Source organism: Microchirus variegatus, assembly GCF_963457635.1.
Source record: "Microchirus variegatus genome assembly, chromosome: 5".
In the NCBI taxonomy this organism is placed as follows: Eukaryota; Metazoa; Chordata; class Actinopteri; order Pleuronectiformes; family Soleidae; genus Microchirus; species Microchirus variegatus.
Window position 1 is genome coordinate 23,481,070 of NC_139806.1, and position 18,092 is coordinate 23,499,161.

Consider the following 18,092-nt stretch of genomic DNA (forward strand, 5'->3'; position numbering starts at 1 on the left):
TGAATATATTATAGAAAAGGTTTGCAGTCTTTTTACTTTTGCCTGCCAGTTTGCAACACAAATTTCGACACGCTTACCTGTTTTAAGGCCCCATCTTGTTAATTGGCTGTAACACCTTTTTTAAGTATCTTAACTACTACTGTTTCAACATTAAATTAGTTTCCCCTGTCCTCTGTCTCGAGTCTCAACTGTTTACTCTTCTTCCACCTTTATCTATTAGACCAGCGGTGTAAGGGGCCGTTCACATGCATCGCTTTTTTTTTGGCGTGCACAAATCTTTTCCTGCGGAGTTGAGTTTCAGCGTTTCCTCAAAAGCACATGATGTCGCCCTTTAGAGGATATCGCACAGCACACATGAGTTGTGGTTGGTATCATCCAGTCGAAGTCAAAGTGCTGTGGATTTCTGTTTTGCGAAACCTAAACATGGCACCGGACAAATTGCAAATCTCAATGGATTCATATGGATGACATCACAACTGATTGGCACGTGGCAAAATACACGTGTGTGTGAGTGCATCTTTTGAATTATGTCAAAACATGCATTGAGGGGAAACAAAGCTGTTTTTTTTTTCTTAGTCAAATGTGTTAATTAATCCAGTAATTCTGCATCAACTCCTGAAGGCAACAGAATAACCTACCTCCATGTTTTTAGACACAAACCAGATGATACAATCTTACACTGTGTGTGAACGCAAATTCTGCATTTACTCATTTCTGCCTGTAGCCATAATCCCTTCTGACACAAACTCAACCCGATCATGTGCTTTTGTAACTTAGGAAGAGCAACTGCAGGCATTTATTTTCAATCTTTGCAACTATTAATATTACTTGACCTATTTCTGTAGAAATAAGCCTTGTATTTAGAAGAGCATAATGTGTCTCTTCCAGCACCAAAACATGTTAATGTAGTTTTCATCTTTGATTATCCACCTTTTCCCTTAACAATCTCACCCATAAATCCTCTGACAAGCACAGATAATGTGCACTCATTAGATCTAATCTGTTAAGGTAAGATGCCTTTTTTTAGTCATTGTTTTTTTTCAGCTCTTTGATTTAAAAACAAAATCAGGGCCAGTGTTTGATGGACTTTCTCTCTGTGTTTCACAGCAGAACTGGAGAAGCTGTGCTTTTATCTGCCAACATCATCTGTACTACATTGTTAACTCTCATTTCTGCCTGTTTTTCTGAACTCCCTGCCCTTGTGTTGTTATCTGTAGTTACTTCAAATGGTTACTTTCCACCTCAGTACACAGTTAATCAGCTACAATTAAATATTTGTCTTTTATTATTATTATTATTATTATTATTATTCGGTATGGGCACAATGTGTTGCTCGGTTCATTGATATTTTTCTCTAATTGGAAATGTATGAAATGTCTGGAAAGGGATCTGGTCATAGATCCAATTATCTTATGCTTGAAAGTATGTTGTTTTTTTTGTTTTTTTTTGGTGTACGTTGTCAGGCTTTGCTCTTTGCTCGTTTTATTGCCGTTAACATGCTTTCCATACTCACTTACCTCATATTCTTTTGAGACGCGCAGATAAATATTTATTTATCTCCACCTTTTAATCTGAGTGAGACAGTAGGCACAAGTGAGGAAAAATTACACAAAGGACCAGTTTGTATATTATGTACAATAATAAAGAGGGTAACATGAAATTGACATGTTATTTCTTTTTTTTCTTTTTTTTGTTTCCCTTTATAGATGTCACTTACAGTCCTTTTTGTGATTTTGTGTCAATCTGGTTTTTACATAATTTATAAAAAGCCTGTTCAACCTTCTCATGTAGAGTTGAAAAAAACAAAAAAACAGACCAAAAAAAACAAATACACACACACACACACACACTCTGTACTCCAAATGCAACTGTTTAAAATGACTTTTGGAGATTTTATCTGCTGTACTCAATGAGTGTAAGCTTTTTTTAAAAAAAACAAAAACCAATAAATAATAGTTTTCCTAGTGTGTGACTTTGATATTGTCTCTTTACCTTTGTTTTCCTTCTTTTGTTCCATGAGGCGTCATTAAGTTCTCATCATGGGGATTTATTCACAGTCGGATTAAGTCTTTACATTTTCACACCAGCGTTTCTCAGGAAGAACTATAATATTTACTGTATTTGATACAAAAAGTTTTTATTGAATCCTTTTGGGTGGTGGTTAGGTGATCACCCAAGTATGTCCCCCGATGTTGATGATGTCCCAAAATCATTGCCCATCTCTTATAATGGGCAAAAGTCATTAAATGTATGTGCAGGATCAGACGCTTTACCATCAGACTCAATTTTGCGGCAATTTCAATTTAACCACAGAAGTGAAAGGTCTTAAAAATCTATTAACGTTACTTTTATTTAAAAACATGCATAAACTTCAGTCTCGCTTTGAAATGTTTCTATTTTTGAAAACTTTTTTTTGTCGTCCAAAATTTTACAAAAACGTCAGACTATACTGTGTTGTCCATGATTTGACAGAAACGTCATACTATAGTATGTGGTCCAAAATTTGACATTATTTTTGAAAAAAACTCTTTTGTCCAAAATTTGACAGAAACGTCAAAATTTTGGTTTTTTGACAAATGTGGTCCAAAATTTGACATTATTTTTGAAAAAATCTTTTTTGTCCAAAATTTGACAGAAACGTCAGACTATACGATGTCGTCCAAAATTTGACATTATTTTTGAAAAAAACTTTTTTGTCCAGAATTTGACAGAAACGTCATACTATAGTATGTGGTCCAAAATTTGACATTATTTTTGAAAAAAACTTTTTGGTCCAAAATTTTACCAAAACGTCATACTATACTATGTCGTCCAAAATTTTACAAAAATGTCAGACTATACTATGTCGTTCAAAATTTGACCATTTAAAAAAAAAAAAAAAATTACTTTTTGGTCCAAAATTTTACCAAAATGTCATACTATACTATGTCGTCAAAAAAATTACAAAAACTTGTTGTCCAAAATTAGACTGTTTTTTTAAAATAGATTTTTGGTCCAAAATTTGACAAAAGCGTCATACTATCGTATGTTGTCCAAAATTTGACGAAATTTTTTTGAAAAAAACTTTTTTGTCCAAAATTTGACAGAAACATACTATAGTATGTGGTCCAAAATTTGACATTATTTTAAAAAAAAACTTTTTTGTCCAAAATTTGACAGAAACGTCAGACTATACGATGTCGTCCAAAATTTGACATTATTTTTGAAAAAAACTTTTTTGTCCAAAATTTGACAGAAACGTCATACTATAGTATGTGGTCCAAAATTTGACATTATTTTTGAAAAAAACTTTTTGGTCCAAAATTTTACCAAAACGTCATACTATACTATGTCGTCCAAAATTTTACAAAAATGTCAGACTATACTATGTCGTTCAAAATTTGACCATTTAAAAAAAAAAAAAAAAATTACTTTTTGGTCCAAAATTTTACCAAAATGTCATACTATACTATGTCGTCAAAAAAATTACAAAAACTTGTTGTCCAAAATTAGACTGTTTTTTTAAAATAGATTTTTGGTCCAAAATTTGACAAAAGCGTCATACTATCGTATGTTGTCCAAAATTTGACGAAATTTTTTTGAAAAAAACTTTTTTGTCCAAAATTTGACAGAAACATACTATAGTATGTGGTCCAAAATTTGACATTATTTTTGAAAAAAACTTTTTTGTCCAAAATTTGACAGAAACGTCAGACTATACGATGTCGTCCAAACTTTGACATTATTTTTGAAAAAAACTTTTTTGTCCAAAATTTGACAGAAACGTCATACTATAGTATGTGGTCCAAAATTTGACATTATTTTTGAAAAAAACTTTTTTGTCCAAAATTTGACAGAAACGTCATACTATAGTATGTGGTCCAAAATTTGACATTATTTCTGAAAAAAACTTTTTTGTCCAAAATTTGACAGAAACGTCAGACTATACGATGTCGTCCAAAATGTGACAATTAAAAAAAAAACAAAAAAAACTTTTTGGTCCAAATTTTTACCAAAACGTCATACTATACTATGTCGTCCAAAATTTTACAAAAATGTCAGACTATACTATGTCGTTCAAAATTTGACCATTTAAAAAAAAAAAAAATTACTTTTTGGTCCAAAATTTTACCAAAATGTCATACTATACTATGGCGTCAAAAAATTTACAAAAACCTGTCGTCCAAAATTAGACTGTTTTTTAAAAATAGATTTTTGGTGCAAAATTTGACAAAAGCGTCATACTATCGTATGTTGTCCAAAATTTGACATTATTTTTGAAAAAAACTTTTTTGTCCAAAATTTGACTGAAACGTCAGACTATACGATGTCGTCCAAAATTTGACATTATTTTTGAAAAAAAAAATTTTGTCCAAAATTTGACAGAAACGTCATACTATAGTATGTGGTCCAAAATTTGACATTATTTTTGAAAAAAACTTTTTGGTCCAAAATTTTACCAAAACGTCATACTATACTATGTCGTCCAAAATTTTACAAAAATGTCAGACTATACTATGTCGTTCAAAATTTGACCATTTAAAAAAAAAAAAAAAAATTACTTTTTGGTCCAAAATTTTACCAAAATGTCATACTATACTATGTCGTCAAAAAATTTACAAAAACTTGTCGTCCAAAATTAGACTGTTTTTTTAAAATAGATTTTTGGTCCAAAATTTGACAAAAGTGTCATACTATCGTATGTTGTCCAAAATTTGACGAAATTTTTTTGAAAAAAACTTTTTGGTCAAAATGTTACAAAAATGTCACACTATACTATGTCGTCCAAAATTTTACAAAAATGTCAGACTATACTATGTCGTTCAAAATTTGACCATTTAAAAAAAAAAAAAAAAAGACTGTTTTTTAAAAATAGATTTTTGGTGCAAAATTTGACAAAAGCGTCATACTATCGTCTGTTGTCCAAAATTTGACGAAATTTTTTTGAAAAAAACTTTTTGGTCAAAATGTTACAAAAATGTCACACTATACTATGTCGTCCAAAATTTTACAAAAATGTCAGACTATACTATGTCGTTCAAAATTTGACCATTTAAAAAAAAAAAAAAAAAATACTTTTTGGTCCAAAATTTTACCAAAATGTCACACTATACTATGTCGTCAAAAAATTTACAAAAACCTGTCGTCCAAAATTAGACTGTTTTTTAAAAATAGATTTTTGGTGCAAAATTTGACAAAAGCGTCATACTATCGTATGTGGTCCAAAATTTTACGAAATTTTTGAAAAAAACTTTTTTGTCCAAAATTTGACAGAAACGTCAGACTATACGATGTCGTCCAAAATGTGACAATTAAAAAAAAAAAAAAAAAATACTTTTTGGTTCAAATTTTTACCAAAACGTCAGACTATACTATGTCGTTCAAAATTTGACCATTTAAAAAAAAAAAAAAAAAAAAGACTGTTTTTTAAAAATAGATTTTTGGTGCAAAATTTGACAAAAGCGTCATACTATCGTATGTTGTCCAAAATTTGACGAAATTTTTTTGAAAAAAACTTTTTGGTCAAAATGTTACAAAAATGTCATACTATACTATGTTGTCCAAAATTTTCAAGTGAATGCAATACGCTTCCGTAATTATGGTCTTAAAAAAGTCTTTGTCTTGTTGAAACCTGCAGAGACCCTGTTAACCCTTTAAGGTACTACTCAACCATTTGGCCGAGCACACTTTAAGTCACTATATCTCACTCAAAAAAAGCATCAAACTGAACTATATAGGATATATGATTGATCTCGGTTTAACAAATCCAAAACAAGGGGGCGTCCAGGCTCAATTGACGAAACAAACCAAGCCATGATGAGCAGACTCAGATTAATCAAGCCTGGTGAAACCAATCCTGGATCATTGCACGCACACGGCTTCCTCAAATAGACCTCGATGTCGATTGCAGATTCTCAGATTCACCATGGCAACGAGAGCGCCGTTCTTTTCCTCCTCGGAGGCTGAAATCCTCATGGAGAATGGAGAAAAGCATCACATTCACATTTCAAAAAGTTAAGAGGTGTTCAATTAGTTGAGTTGTGCAGACATGCAGGGTGTATTATTTGCAGAGTTCAGTTTTGAAAGGAGCTGATTTACTTGCTTTGATTTATCCTTGGGTATAGTTGAATGCAGAAACATTGTGTAGTGGGCAGTAGAATAACTACTGGTTTCCATTTGTGGTGACTGCTGGCTGAGACGAGGGATAATATTTAATAAATCCTGGAATTTAGCTTGGTCTGGAGCAGGCGAACTCAACAGGATAAATCTCCATGGTAACTTACTGTATGTCATAACATATCCTGCTTTTGTACAACCAGATCTCGGATAAATTAAGCCAGGATAACCAAGATACCAAGATACAGCACAGTAGCCTAAGATGATGACTAAGTATAATGGCGTAATTAAAGATTAAAAAGATCAATTTAATGTGTGTGTTGTTACAGGAACTATGTGGGTTTTTGCCTAACCTACCTTATATAATTGTATAATTATTATTAGGAATAATAACGTGTTAAAAAATAGTTTTACATCTCCAGATTCCTTCACAGAATTCCATGTATTTTCCATTCCAAAAACGAACAGCAGGTGGCGCGACTGAGCAATGTCTCTCTTTGCTGGCCTGTATCTCAGAGGGATGGGTCTCAATGAATGATTGACATCCTATTGGCTTTATTACAGCCAATAGAAGGAAGCTGTCGTCTCAAAAAAAATTGATTGACAGCTTCGTTGGCCAATGAGAAGCAGCAGAACGCCCGGAGGTGGGTTGGAATTTATCAGCATATCGTTTATTTGTCTCCTTAAATACATTATAATGAAACGTAAAACTAAAAGAAAGACGACCAGAGTGCCATGAATCAAATATTCCTCGACATGTAATATCACGTGTGTGTCTCATGGATCCATGGTGTGTCTGTTTTGTGTGCGTGACACGCCCCTTACCGGCACCTGTAGTACAGCCGCCGATAATGAGGGGCCATTTAAAAAAACCCGCAGTTGCTCAGTCTCCTTCTCTCCTCTGCCTAGGCGAGTGCTGCCGACGTGCAGCTCCGCCGAGCCGCAGTATCCCGGCGTGTCCGTTTTGCAGGTATGTAGCACAGTCTCATGACGTGAAGAAGAAGTAATAAGATGCTGCTGCTGACAATCCTCTGTTTTAGGTTGGCGCGTAGGGCCGAGATGGTGTGTGTCCCTGTCCGGTTAGCTGCTAGCAGCTACAAGCACTGATGCGTTCAGGACACATGTAACCAGTACTATTAGCTAAATGCTATTGTGTCTGCTTAGGGGTTGTCACTAACGGTGGACTTTTTATTCTTTTTAAAGCTCGTCTGGCGTTAGGCTGATGTTTGCCCTGCCTTGCCGCCAACGTCTTACTTTTAGCCTAGCTCTGTTTAGTTAGCTGGACTGTAAATAGTTTCGCTACTCTCGTTTGTACAGACGCCATTTTAAGTTTACGAGAGTTCAATCGCTCCAATCAGACTGTAAGTCGTCAGTGGGGGGTGAAGGGAACGTCAATACAGTGGTTATAGTGGAGGATCTGCCAGAGTTAGACATGTTGCATGGTTTCTTTTTGCTTTTCTTTCGTTTGCAGTTGATTTGTAATTTTATATTGTGTGTAATTTGAGTGCAGTGAGCTGGGGTAGTCTGCCCCTTTTTGCTTCCTAACTGAACCACTGCAGATAGGTGTAGGTTGAGCACCATGTGTTGGAGATTTAAGAAAAGAACTATATAAATGTTTTAGCGATATAACTTGATAAGTGAAATTGTCGTTGTGAGATTTAAAAATTGTTAAATTGTAATACAGGTCTATACACAAATGAATACAGGCCTGATGTATTACAATTTAAAAATCTTTATTTCTCACAATGAAACAATTTTACTGATCAAGTTTGTTCTAAAACGTGTATATAGTTCTCCTCTTTAATCTCAAATGCACACATATGGTGTTCCACCTACACCAATCGGCAGTGCTTCAGTTGGGAAGAGAAAAGGGGCAGACTACCCCAGCAAGCTCTAGCAGAGGTCACTGCACTCAAATCAGACACAAAACAATATATTTATTTACAAATCAACTGCAAACTCAAAAAGAAACCATGCAACATGTAAAATTTGGCAGGTCCTCCATTATAACCACTGCAATAACGTTCCCCCCCACTGACTACATTCGCTCTGATTGGAGCGATTGAACTCGAGTAAACTTAAAATGGTGTCTGTAACCAGAGCAGCGTGACGGTTTACAGTCCAGTTAACAAACAGAGCTAGGCTAAAAGAAAGATGTTGGAGGCAAGGCAAACAGCAGCTCAAAGTCAGACAAGCTTTAAAGAGAAACAAAGTCAACTGTTGGTGACGACACCTGAACATAGTAGCTTTTAGTACTGGTTACCTGTGTCCTGAACTCATCAGTGCTTGTAGCTGCTAACTGGACAGGGACACACAATCTCAGCCCAACCTCCAACAGGATTGTCAGCACAGCATCTTACTATTGCTTCAGGTCATGAGACTGCGCTACATATGGAGGCAGAGTTGTCTTTATTGTTCAATCAAAATATATATTTTCAATATTAAAAAAACCATTCAATCATAAAAATGTATACAGTTGTGGAGTCAAAAACTACATCATGTTAATGTAATGGTTTATGGTGGTCAGGTATGAAGGGTGGGTGACAGTGCTGGTTCATATACCCCCATGGGCTAGGCTCTTCCTCCTCTGCAGAGCCATAGTATCCCAACATGTGTTCTGCACATACGTAGCGCAGTTGTGACGTCAAGAGGTAATAAGACGCGGTGCTGACAATCCTGTTGGAGGTTGGGCTGAGATGGTGTGTCTGCGTGGCCATGTCCAGTTCAAGCACTGATGCGTTCAGGACACAAGTAACCAATGCTATAAGCTAAATGCTATTGTGTCAACACAACAGTTGACTTGTTTCCATTTAAAACTCATCTGGTATTGAGCTGCTGTGTGCCCTGCCTTGCCTCCGTCATCTTTCTTTTAGCCTAGCTCTGTTAGCTGGACTGTAAGCAGTCACGCTGCTTTCGTTGTACAGGCGCCATTTTAAGTTCACTAGAGTTCAATCGTGGTCCGCTCCAATCAGATCGTGAGTCGTCAGTGGGGGGAACGTTTTTGCAGTGGTTATAATGGAGGACCTGCCAAAGTTAAACATATTGCATCGTTTCTTTTCGAGTTTGCAGTTGATTTGTAAATATATTATTGTGTATGATTTGAGTGCAGTGACCTCTGCCAGAGCTCACTGCAGTAGTCTGCCCCTTTTCTCTTTCCAACTGAACCACTGCAGATTGGTGTAAGTGGAACACCATACGTGTCTGAGATTAAAGAAAAGAACTATATACATGTCTTAGAGATATAACTTGATAAGTGAAATTGTTTTATTGTGAGAAATAAAGACCGTTTAATTGCAATACATCATGCCTGTATTCATTTGTGTATTGCAATTTAACAATCTTTATTTCTCACAATGAAACAATTTCACTCATCAAGTTATCGCTTAAACATTTATATAGTTCTTTTCTTTAATCTCCAACACCTGGTGTTCCACCTACAATCTGCAGTGGTTCAGTCAGGAAGCAAAAAGGGGCAGACTACCATGCACTCAAATCACACACAAAATATTCATTTACAAATTAACTGCAAACGAAAGAAAAGCAAAAAGAAACCATGCAACATGTCTAACTTTAGCAGATCCTCCACTATAACCACTATATTAACTTTCCCTTCACCCCCCACTGACGACTCACGGTCTGATTGGAGCGATTGAACTCTCGTAAACTTAAAATAGCGTCTGTACAAACGAGGAAAGCGCGACTGCTTACAGTCCAGCTAACTAAACAGAGCTAGGCTAAAAGAAAGAAGACGTTAGAGGCAAGGCAGGGAAAACATCAGCCCAACGCCAGACAAGCTTTAAAAATAATAAAAAGTCAACCGTTAGTGTGTTAATACAATAGCATTTATATTATAGTAGTGGTTACCTGTGTCCTGAACGCATCAGTGCTTGTAGCAGCTAACCGGACAAGGACACACACACCATATCGGCCCAACGCGCCAACCTATAACAGAGGATTGACAGCAGCAGCAGATTATTACTTCTTCACGTCATGAGACTGTGCTACATACCTGCAGAACGCACACGGCACAGACGCCGGGATACTGTGGCTCTGCGGAGCTGAACGTCGGCAGCACTCGCTTCAGCAGAGGAAAGAGAGAGACTGATGAACTGGGGGATTTTAAACAGCCCCGCATTAGCGGCGGCTGCACTACAGGTGCCGGTAAGGGGCGTGTCACCCACACAACACGATCGCCATTTCAAATCAAATGTAGTTCAAGTCTTTGGTTATTTAGAATTGTGATGATTTTGGCTCACATTTAACAATAACCTAATATTCAGTACCTCAAAAAATTGGTGAAAAAATTAATAAGTAAATACAATTGTCCAAGTATAGTACGTTGAGGAAAACTAAAGTGTTCGAATGTAAACTGGCAAAATGTCCGAGTATAGTATGTCTATAAGTATGTATGTGTAAAACATCCAAGCATAAACTGTCATAAAGGAAAAATATAAATGTATTGTCACAACTTTTATTGTTGGAAGAGCTAAAATGGGATGCTTTCAGCAGCTTTTATAAGGTGAGGGGGGAGTTTGTCCAGCAGGTGGCAGCATTTCATATAGGGGGCAATTTCAGCTGCCATTTGTCTTATTATTTGTCCAGTGAGGACACGAACGTTGATTAATTACAAGTGGAGCTGCTCCTGCACAAAGACACGCTGATTTAAAGGGCTTTGTGTACTTTCCGTGATTTGGTACATTCCACTCCTCCCCTCTGTTTTGACCTATTTGGAATGTTCCGCTTCCCGTCAGAGATTCTCCCACCTAAAAACAGGAAGAGGACGAGGAGTAACGGGGACAAACATGTGGTAAATGCTGCTTAAAAATGATCCACACATTTCTTATTTGTTCTGTTGACGCTCTGTTTACACCTGCTGTTAATATCCGACCTGAGTGATCACAGGTGTTCAGATTACACCTGCTGCTTGTGACGTCACTGCTCCACAGTAAACACAAGGTCAACGTGTGTGTGGTCAATGCGATAGTATTTCGTCACTACTGTGCTAGTGTAGTATGTCATCACAAAATATATTCTTGAGTAAATTGTCCAATTATAAACTGTCAAACAATGACCAAATATAGTATGTCAACAAAAACTGTCCAAAATGTCCTAGTATTTCAAACAAAAAATTTAAATATACAATTAAAACTGTTAAGAATGAGTATCTCGTCTGGCCAGTAGGGGGCAGGTTACGTAAAAAAACAGTTCAGGAGCAGTGGTTTGGTTGAATTCCAAAATAAAAGTGTCAGTGTTGATATGGACAATATATAGTTCACAATAAAAAAAAGTTGTAATATGTTTTACTCACATTTATTAAATTTAAACATTTTAAAACTTTAAACAGGATAATACTTTGTCTCATCATGTCCCATGACTGAATACCTACAAACAGCTGCCGTTAAAGGCAGAGTTCATGTGTTTTGACGCATTGGTTGAATGAGATCCTTATCATCAGAATTTCGGGCAATAAGAAAAAAAAAAACAAGCCATGACTTTACAGTGAAGTGTGAAAAGACACATGACACAAAAAAAAATTTCAGAAATGTTTTCAGGATTTGTAAAGTCTTTGTCACTGATCTACAGTATTTTCTGGACCGGGACGACACCACCCTTGTGAATAATAACAATAATAATAATAGTACTAATAATAATATTAATAAAAACAATCAATAGATTATTAAAGTATCTGACAATTCGATTTATCACAATATTTGGGATATCATATTTTGTTCTTTTTTTAATGCTAATCCACAAAAAGAATTGACGTTTATTTGTAACATCAGTTAAAAAATATACATTTAAAAAAATGAATACTTCAATCTCAAAAGCGATACAATAATTGCGATATTTCACTGTATTTGTTTTTCCCACCACCACCGCGACTAGTAATTAACTCAAATAGCGTCACATCCTGTGTGCAACCATAGCAACCACAACAACATTAGCTGTAGGTAAAGTTGCACTATTGTATGGACGCAGGTTTGTCGCAGCTTTCACGTTAGACACTGGAGACGCATCGGAGAGTTGCACATTTTGGATGACATATTTTACGTTTTCACAATATAACCAGAGAGTTTTCACGATATAACCAGAGAGTTTTCACGTTAACCAGAGAGTTTTCACGTTACCCAGAGAGTTTTCACGATATAATAGAGGTTTCACGTTATAACCAGAGAGTTTTCACAATGAAAGAGGGAAGCAACTTGGACTCCAAAGGTGAAGGAGTCCCTACACCACTAACATGTTAGCTAACAAGTTACTGCACATTAGCATATCTTCTGGTGCTGGGTAAAACATTATTATAAACATTATTAATCGTTTACTAAATTAATCACCAACTATTTTGATAATCGATTAATCGGTTTGAAGCTTATTCCAGAATCATAATACTTTATTAATCCTGGGGGGGAATTGTTTTTGTTCCAGATGCTCCGTGCAAAGTAGGAAGAAATACAGCATGAGGAAACAAGAGCTAGATATACAGATATAAATAAAATAAAATAAAACAGTAAAATAGGCAATAAGCTAAATTAAATAAAATAAACAATAAAATAGTTCAATAATAAAGTAGACAATGTGTAAAAATATACAATATACTGTGAATGTAAGTATAAACAAATGAAAAGAAGTTAGATGAGAATGGGTAATTATAGCTTGTATTGTTTGTTTGTTTATTTATAAAATTAAGATTAAGAAAACAAGATTTCTGATTGTTTTAGCTTCTTAAATGTGAATAATTTCTTTCTTTGCGCCACATAACTAAGAAATCATTAAAACTGAATCATTTTGGTTTGTGGACAAAACAAAGACAATCGAGAACATCATCATTTCCAGCTTTGACAAACACTGATCAACGTTTTTTAACATCATCTGATATTTTATGGACCAAACGATTCATCGATGAAACGAGAAAATAATCGACAGATTAATCGATTACGAAAATAATCGTTAGTTGCAGCTCTAACATAAATAGTAAGCTCGTCTCACCAATTTGACTACATATTATGTAAATTAAACATTTTCATGCCTCTGCACCAGAAACAGTGATATATTTTCAGATTGTCTGACCTGTTTTTTGGGTTCAAGTATAAATACATGTGTATAGTTAGCCAGTATAAACAATTTTACTACGTATTACAGAAATGAAATAGGGTTTTTTTTGCCTATGCCCCAGCAACGGTTATATATTTTTTAGGAATTTGTTGGTCGGCTTCAATTTCAGTTTAGAAATGAGTGAAGTCCTGGGTTTTTCATGCGGCCACTGAACATGTCAGCTAACAAGCTAGTTTACATTTGCATACCAGACATTTTACATAAATTAAATATTTTAATGCCTCCAAACACATTTGTTTGTTGTCACAAGAACATTATAGTGGACACAATATAACAAATGTAACATTTTACTTTCTAAATATATTAGAATTAAACTTAGTTTAAAGATTATTTTTTTAACTTAACTTAAGCAGGCTTTGATTTCATTATGTGAGCCTTTCATTAAAGGTCCAGTGTGCAAGAATTAGAAAATTGAAATCTCCAGCCCATAACTTTGTTTGTATTACTCTAATATCACTTAAAATAAAAAAAACAAAACGTTTTTTGTAGACTTAGAATAGGCCTCCATTTTAAAAACCACCATGTTTCTACGAATGATTCCAGACAAAAACAACATGCTTTTTGAAAAATGACTGGAGGAAAGTAATCTGCTGTTTCACCACCAGATGGCACTAACTCTCATAAGACATCAAATGTGTAGCTGATGATAAAGATGATATTTTGAGTAGATGCTTCAACCATTCAATCGTCAACTGCTTTGGTGATCGATGAGCGTTTGTTTTTCTTGGAACTCTTATTTCTAAGAGTGTATGTTTGGCATTATTATGGGTGGTGGAGTATAGATCAATGGTCTGATTCTAGCTCAGCATTATTAAGTATTAAAAACCTGCACTTTGAATCCAGACAAGATATTGTTGATGATATAGTGCAGGTTGTGAATAGATTGATAAAATCAGGAGCTTGCATTGTGTTGTGTTGGGCCCCAGCCCATGTAGGAGTCATGGGGAATGAAATTGCAGATAAATATGCTAAACAGGCAGCATTAATATCCAAGTAAAATAGAGTAAAGCATGATTAAAGCGTGAATGGCAATATTTATGGGACAATGAAGATACAGGCAGACATCTGTATAAAATACAAAAGAATGTTGGTTTGAGTTCTAATGAGGAAACATGCTGATGGTAAGTGTGAGTGTGCTCATCCAGAAACCATAGAACATGTTCTAGAGCAGTGTCCTCAGTACAATCAGGAACCACAAACACTGAGAGAACAACGAGCAGAAGTCAAGATAAATCTGAAAAGTACAGACATATTGCAGAGAAATTCTGGAGAACAATGTTTTCGAAGTATTTTTTTATGACTTGAAAAGTTATTTCATAGACTGTAGTGTTGTAGAATTCAGAGCCACACTCCTATCCAGAAGGTGGCGGTAGTGCACCGAAAAGCACTTTGTCAACCGCCAAACAGGAAGCGCTGCATCATGGGAAATGGAGCAAACATTTGATTAGCAGGTCAGGTATGGCGGCGGCCAGGTATAGGAAGAAGACCGTGCTACAAGCCGTCTGAGAGGGCAGAGATGTCGGGGAGCTGTCGGCCGTGTCGAGCCAAAGCGAAGAGTTCCAGAATGTTCTGCTGAAGAAGAAGACGATGGATGAAGAAGACGAGCCGCCATGAAGACACTGAAGACCCGGTCCGCGGTCTGCGGTCAGCCGCCATGAAGACCCGGTCCTCCGCTTCTTCTCCTCCTCTGACACGAGGAGAAAACAGTTTGTCCATTTTGTTTCTAATCATTTATTTTGACCAATTCTATACAAAAAAACAGTGTACATTAAGTAGACGTATTATTGTGACAACAGAAAAAGAACTCAATTTAAATGTAATTTAAGTCTAATTTCAGCTCTTCAATGTAAAGTGATGATCATTTTGGTCCATTTTAAGAAGATAATAGACCAGTGTCTTCTCATGATTTGTCTAATTTAACAGAATTGTCCACTTTTTAAATATACTTTTACACAACAAAAAGAATCTCTATTTATTTGCTCTTTTAACAGTGACGTCGATAGAATTACAATTTAGTGTTAAACTTCTAACGCCATTAAAGATATTACTCTCACAATCTCCTCAAAGAAACATTAAATTCCTGTTTTTATTAACAGCTAAAACAAAATGATCAATTTTCCTGCCTAACCTGGCAAATCAAATTATTAAACTAATATTTATTTATAGCATCTCCTTTATATTTTAAATAACTGAATTGTCACTTTTTACAATCTGTGACAAAATATAACATTTTAATTTTACTATGTATTTTATAACATTATTTTTGTTGTATCATTTTGCAACAATCAAACATAATAATCTTTGTGCAGTTGCCAAATTTTACAATACATGTAATCCAATAATCCTCAAAGAAACATCAAATTCCTATTTTTATTAACATTAAAAACAAAATGATCTAAGTTTGTATTCTCCTGCTTAATCTGGCAAATCAAATTATTAAACTAATCTTTCAATATAGCATCTCCTTTAATTTTATTTTAATAATCTCGTCTTTTGAAAATAATGCTGCTGTTATAATAAATTTAACATAATAAAATAAACGTCAAATTTAGATAATCCTGGGTTAGGGTCAGTTTTTCCTGTGCAGAACAGGTGTCTGTCTAATCTAATCCAGTCCAATTTAAAAACAACAAGAGCTGAAACATAGCGCTGTACATCAGAGATAAATGAATAAAACATACAAAGGTGTGACCTAATAGACCTCTAACCCTGTGGCTTATGTTAAATCTATATAAACTGATACATTATTTTCAATGTGTGCCTCTAAACTATGACACAGATGTATGGAGCCTGTTCTGATCTTTGTACTTGACATGTGAAAAACCACGTCATGTCTTCTCTTCTGCAGAAACTGGAGACGTCCATCATCTTCTCCAAACGCTCTGAGACGATGAGTATTCACGTCCATTCGAATTCACCAGAGTGTGTTTAGTGTGCTCCATGAGCGTGGAGATGTAGTCAAACAGTGGAGAAGAAACTCTGTTCTTCCTCGCTTCACTACATCTCCATAAACTAATGCACATTTTTACTGTTGTAGTGTCATTTGTTTTTCTAAATAAAGCTAAGAAGTAATGACAAACCTTTCCCATTGGTAATATTTTGTGATAAAAGTCCATTTTTTTTATTTTCTTAGATATATTGATTTGGTTTAGTGAACTTGTGTCTGTCAGCAGGTGAACACAGATTATCAGCTGAGAAGACAAAGTTTAACCTCAAACTAACAGTTGTAAACTTTGACATCTTCAGTGACTGTCAGTGATCGTAGTGACACAACTTCAGAGGTGGTGTAGTCTTATCACTGAAGTTGTGCGTTACTACGATCACTGACAGTTACAGAAGATGTCTCTGGAAGTTTACAAATGTTAGTTTGAGATTAAACTTTGAGCATTTTCTTTGTTGTCTCAGCTGATAATCTGTGTTCTGTTGACTGACACTAGCTCTGTAGCTCCAGTTTTTTTTTTTTAACTCAGTCATTGACTTTGTTAGTACTTGTAAATGTGTAACTTTACCATTTCATTGTTTGTAATGTTTTAACTTTGTTGTGTTTAACTTCTTTCAGCAGCTCCTCTGGTTGTTGTACTTTGTTATAATGTATTCTTAGCTCCAGTGAACACTGGTTCATTGAATGTACTTTTGTAAATGTTTTACTTATAATGTATAGTTTGTATTTATATAAACTTCCTCATGGAATAAAGAAAATTGTATGTTTGAAAAACAATTTGAAACAAAGTACAGTTCAAGTTTTTATTTTGAAACACAACAATTCCTGCATTGCACTATCTAAATGCACGTTTCTCTCTGGAAAACGAGTGCTCGAGGGATTCTTGAACACTCTTCTTCCAAATGGCAGCAAATAGACACAAAACTGGTGCAGACTAAACTAGGGAGTGAAAGAGGGGTTGGCCAGATTTCTTACTACAGGTTGGAAACAATTGTTGCAAGAGTCCATCTTCATTCTGGAAGACAAAGCACAACAACTTCAACACAAACACCACTGAAGTGGTGACATGCTGCAACACAACATACTCACATGATGGTGCACAGTTGTCTCTTCAAGGAACTTCTGGTTCTTCAGCCAAGTGGAGCATCATCTCAACAGCATCCTGCAGAAGACAACCGAGACAAATGTACCATTGTAATTTAAACACAGTCCATGTGAGACAATGACAGTCAACATAGGGCTGAGTGTTCACAATAAGTCTGCATTTAAACAACTTTGACTTTCTTCAGATGTTAGCCAGCAACATTAGCACAAGTATTAAGATCAAGGTCTTCCTAATTAGCAGCTTGTTGTGTGAATGACTCAAAGCTAAAAGCATTGTGGGTAACAGGAAGGACAATTCCTAAAGCACTTGAAGTTACACCGGAGTCAAGGAGATGCAACACAATTAAAGCTTGATACACCTTGAGGCAATTTTAACCAAACTTTTAGTCGGTTACTAAGTTTAGCAAGGGGACAATGGAAGACATTTAAAAATGACATCTTCAGATGTTAGCTTACAGCATTAGAACAAGTATTCAACGCTCAATGACTTCCAGATTAGCAGCTTGCTGCATGAATGTGGCTAACAGGAAGCACTATGGTAGTGAGTGAAAAATAGTTCAGATTAAATAAAAGCAACACGCTTGACCTCAAATCAAACACCAACAAGTAACTTTGTTTAAATGCCTTTGAGCATATGTTTATTCAACACAACTGCAAACAGTTTCCATTAAATTGTACCTGTGCAGATTACTTGAGGGTTCACTTCCTGCATGACTCCTTCAGACATCCCCAGAGTCTGAAATAAAGACAAGACATTTTTTGTAAAAGGCCAATACAGAAAAAAGGTTAAAGTCTGTCCTCTGGCGCCATCTTGTGGTCAAACAGAACAGTGGATGGG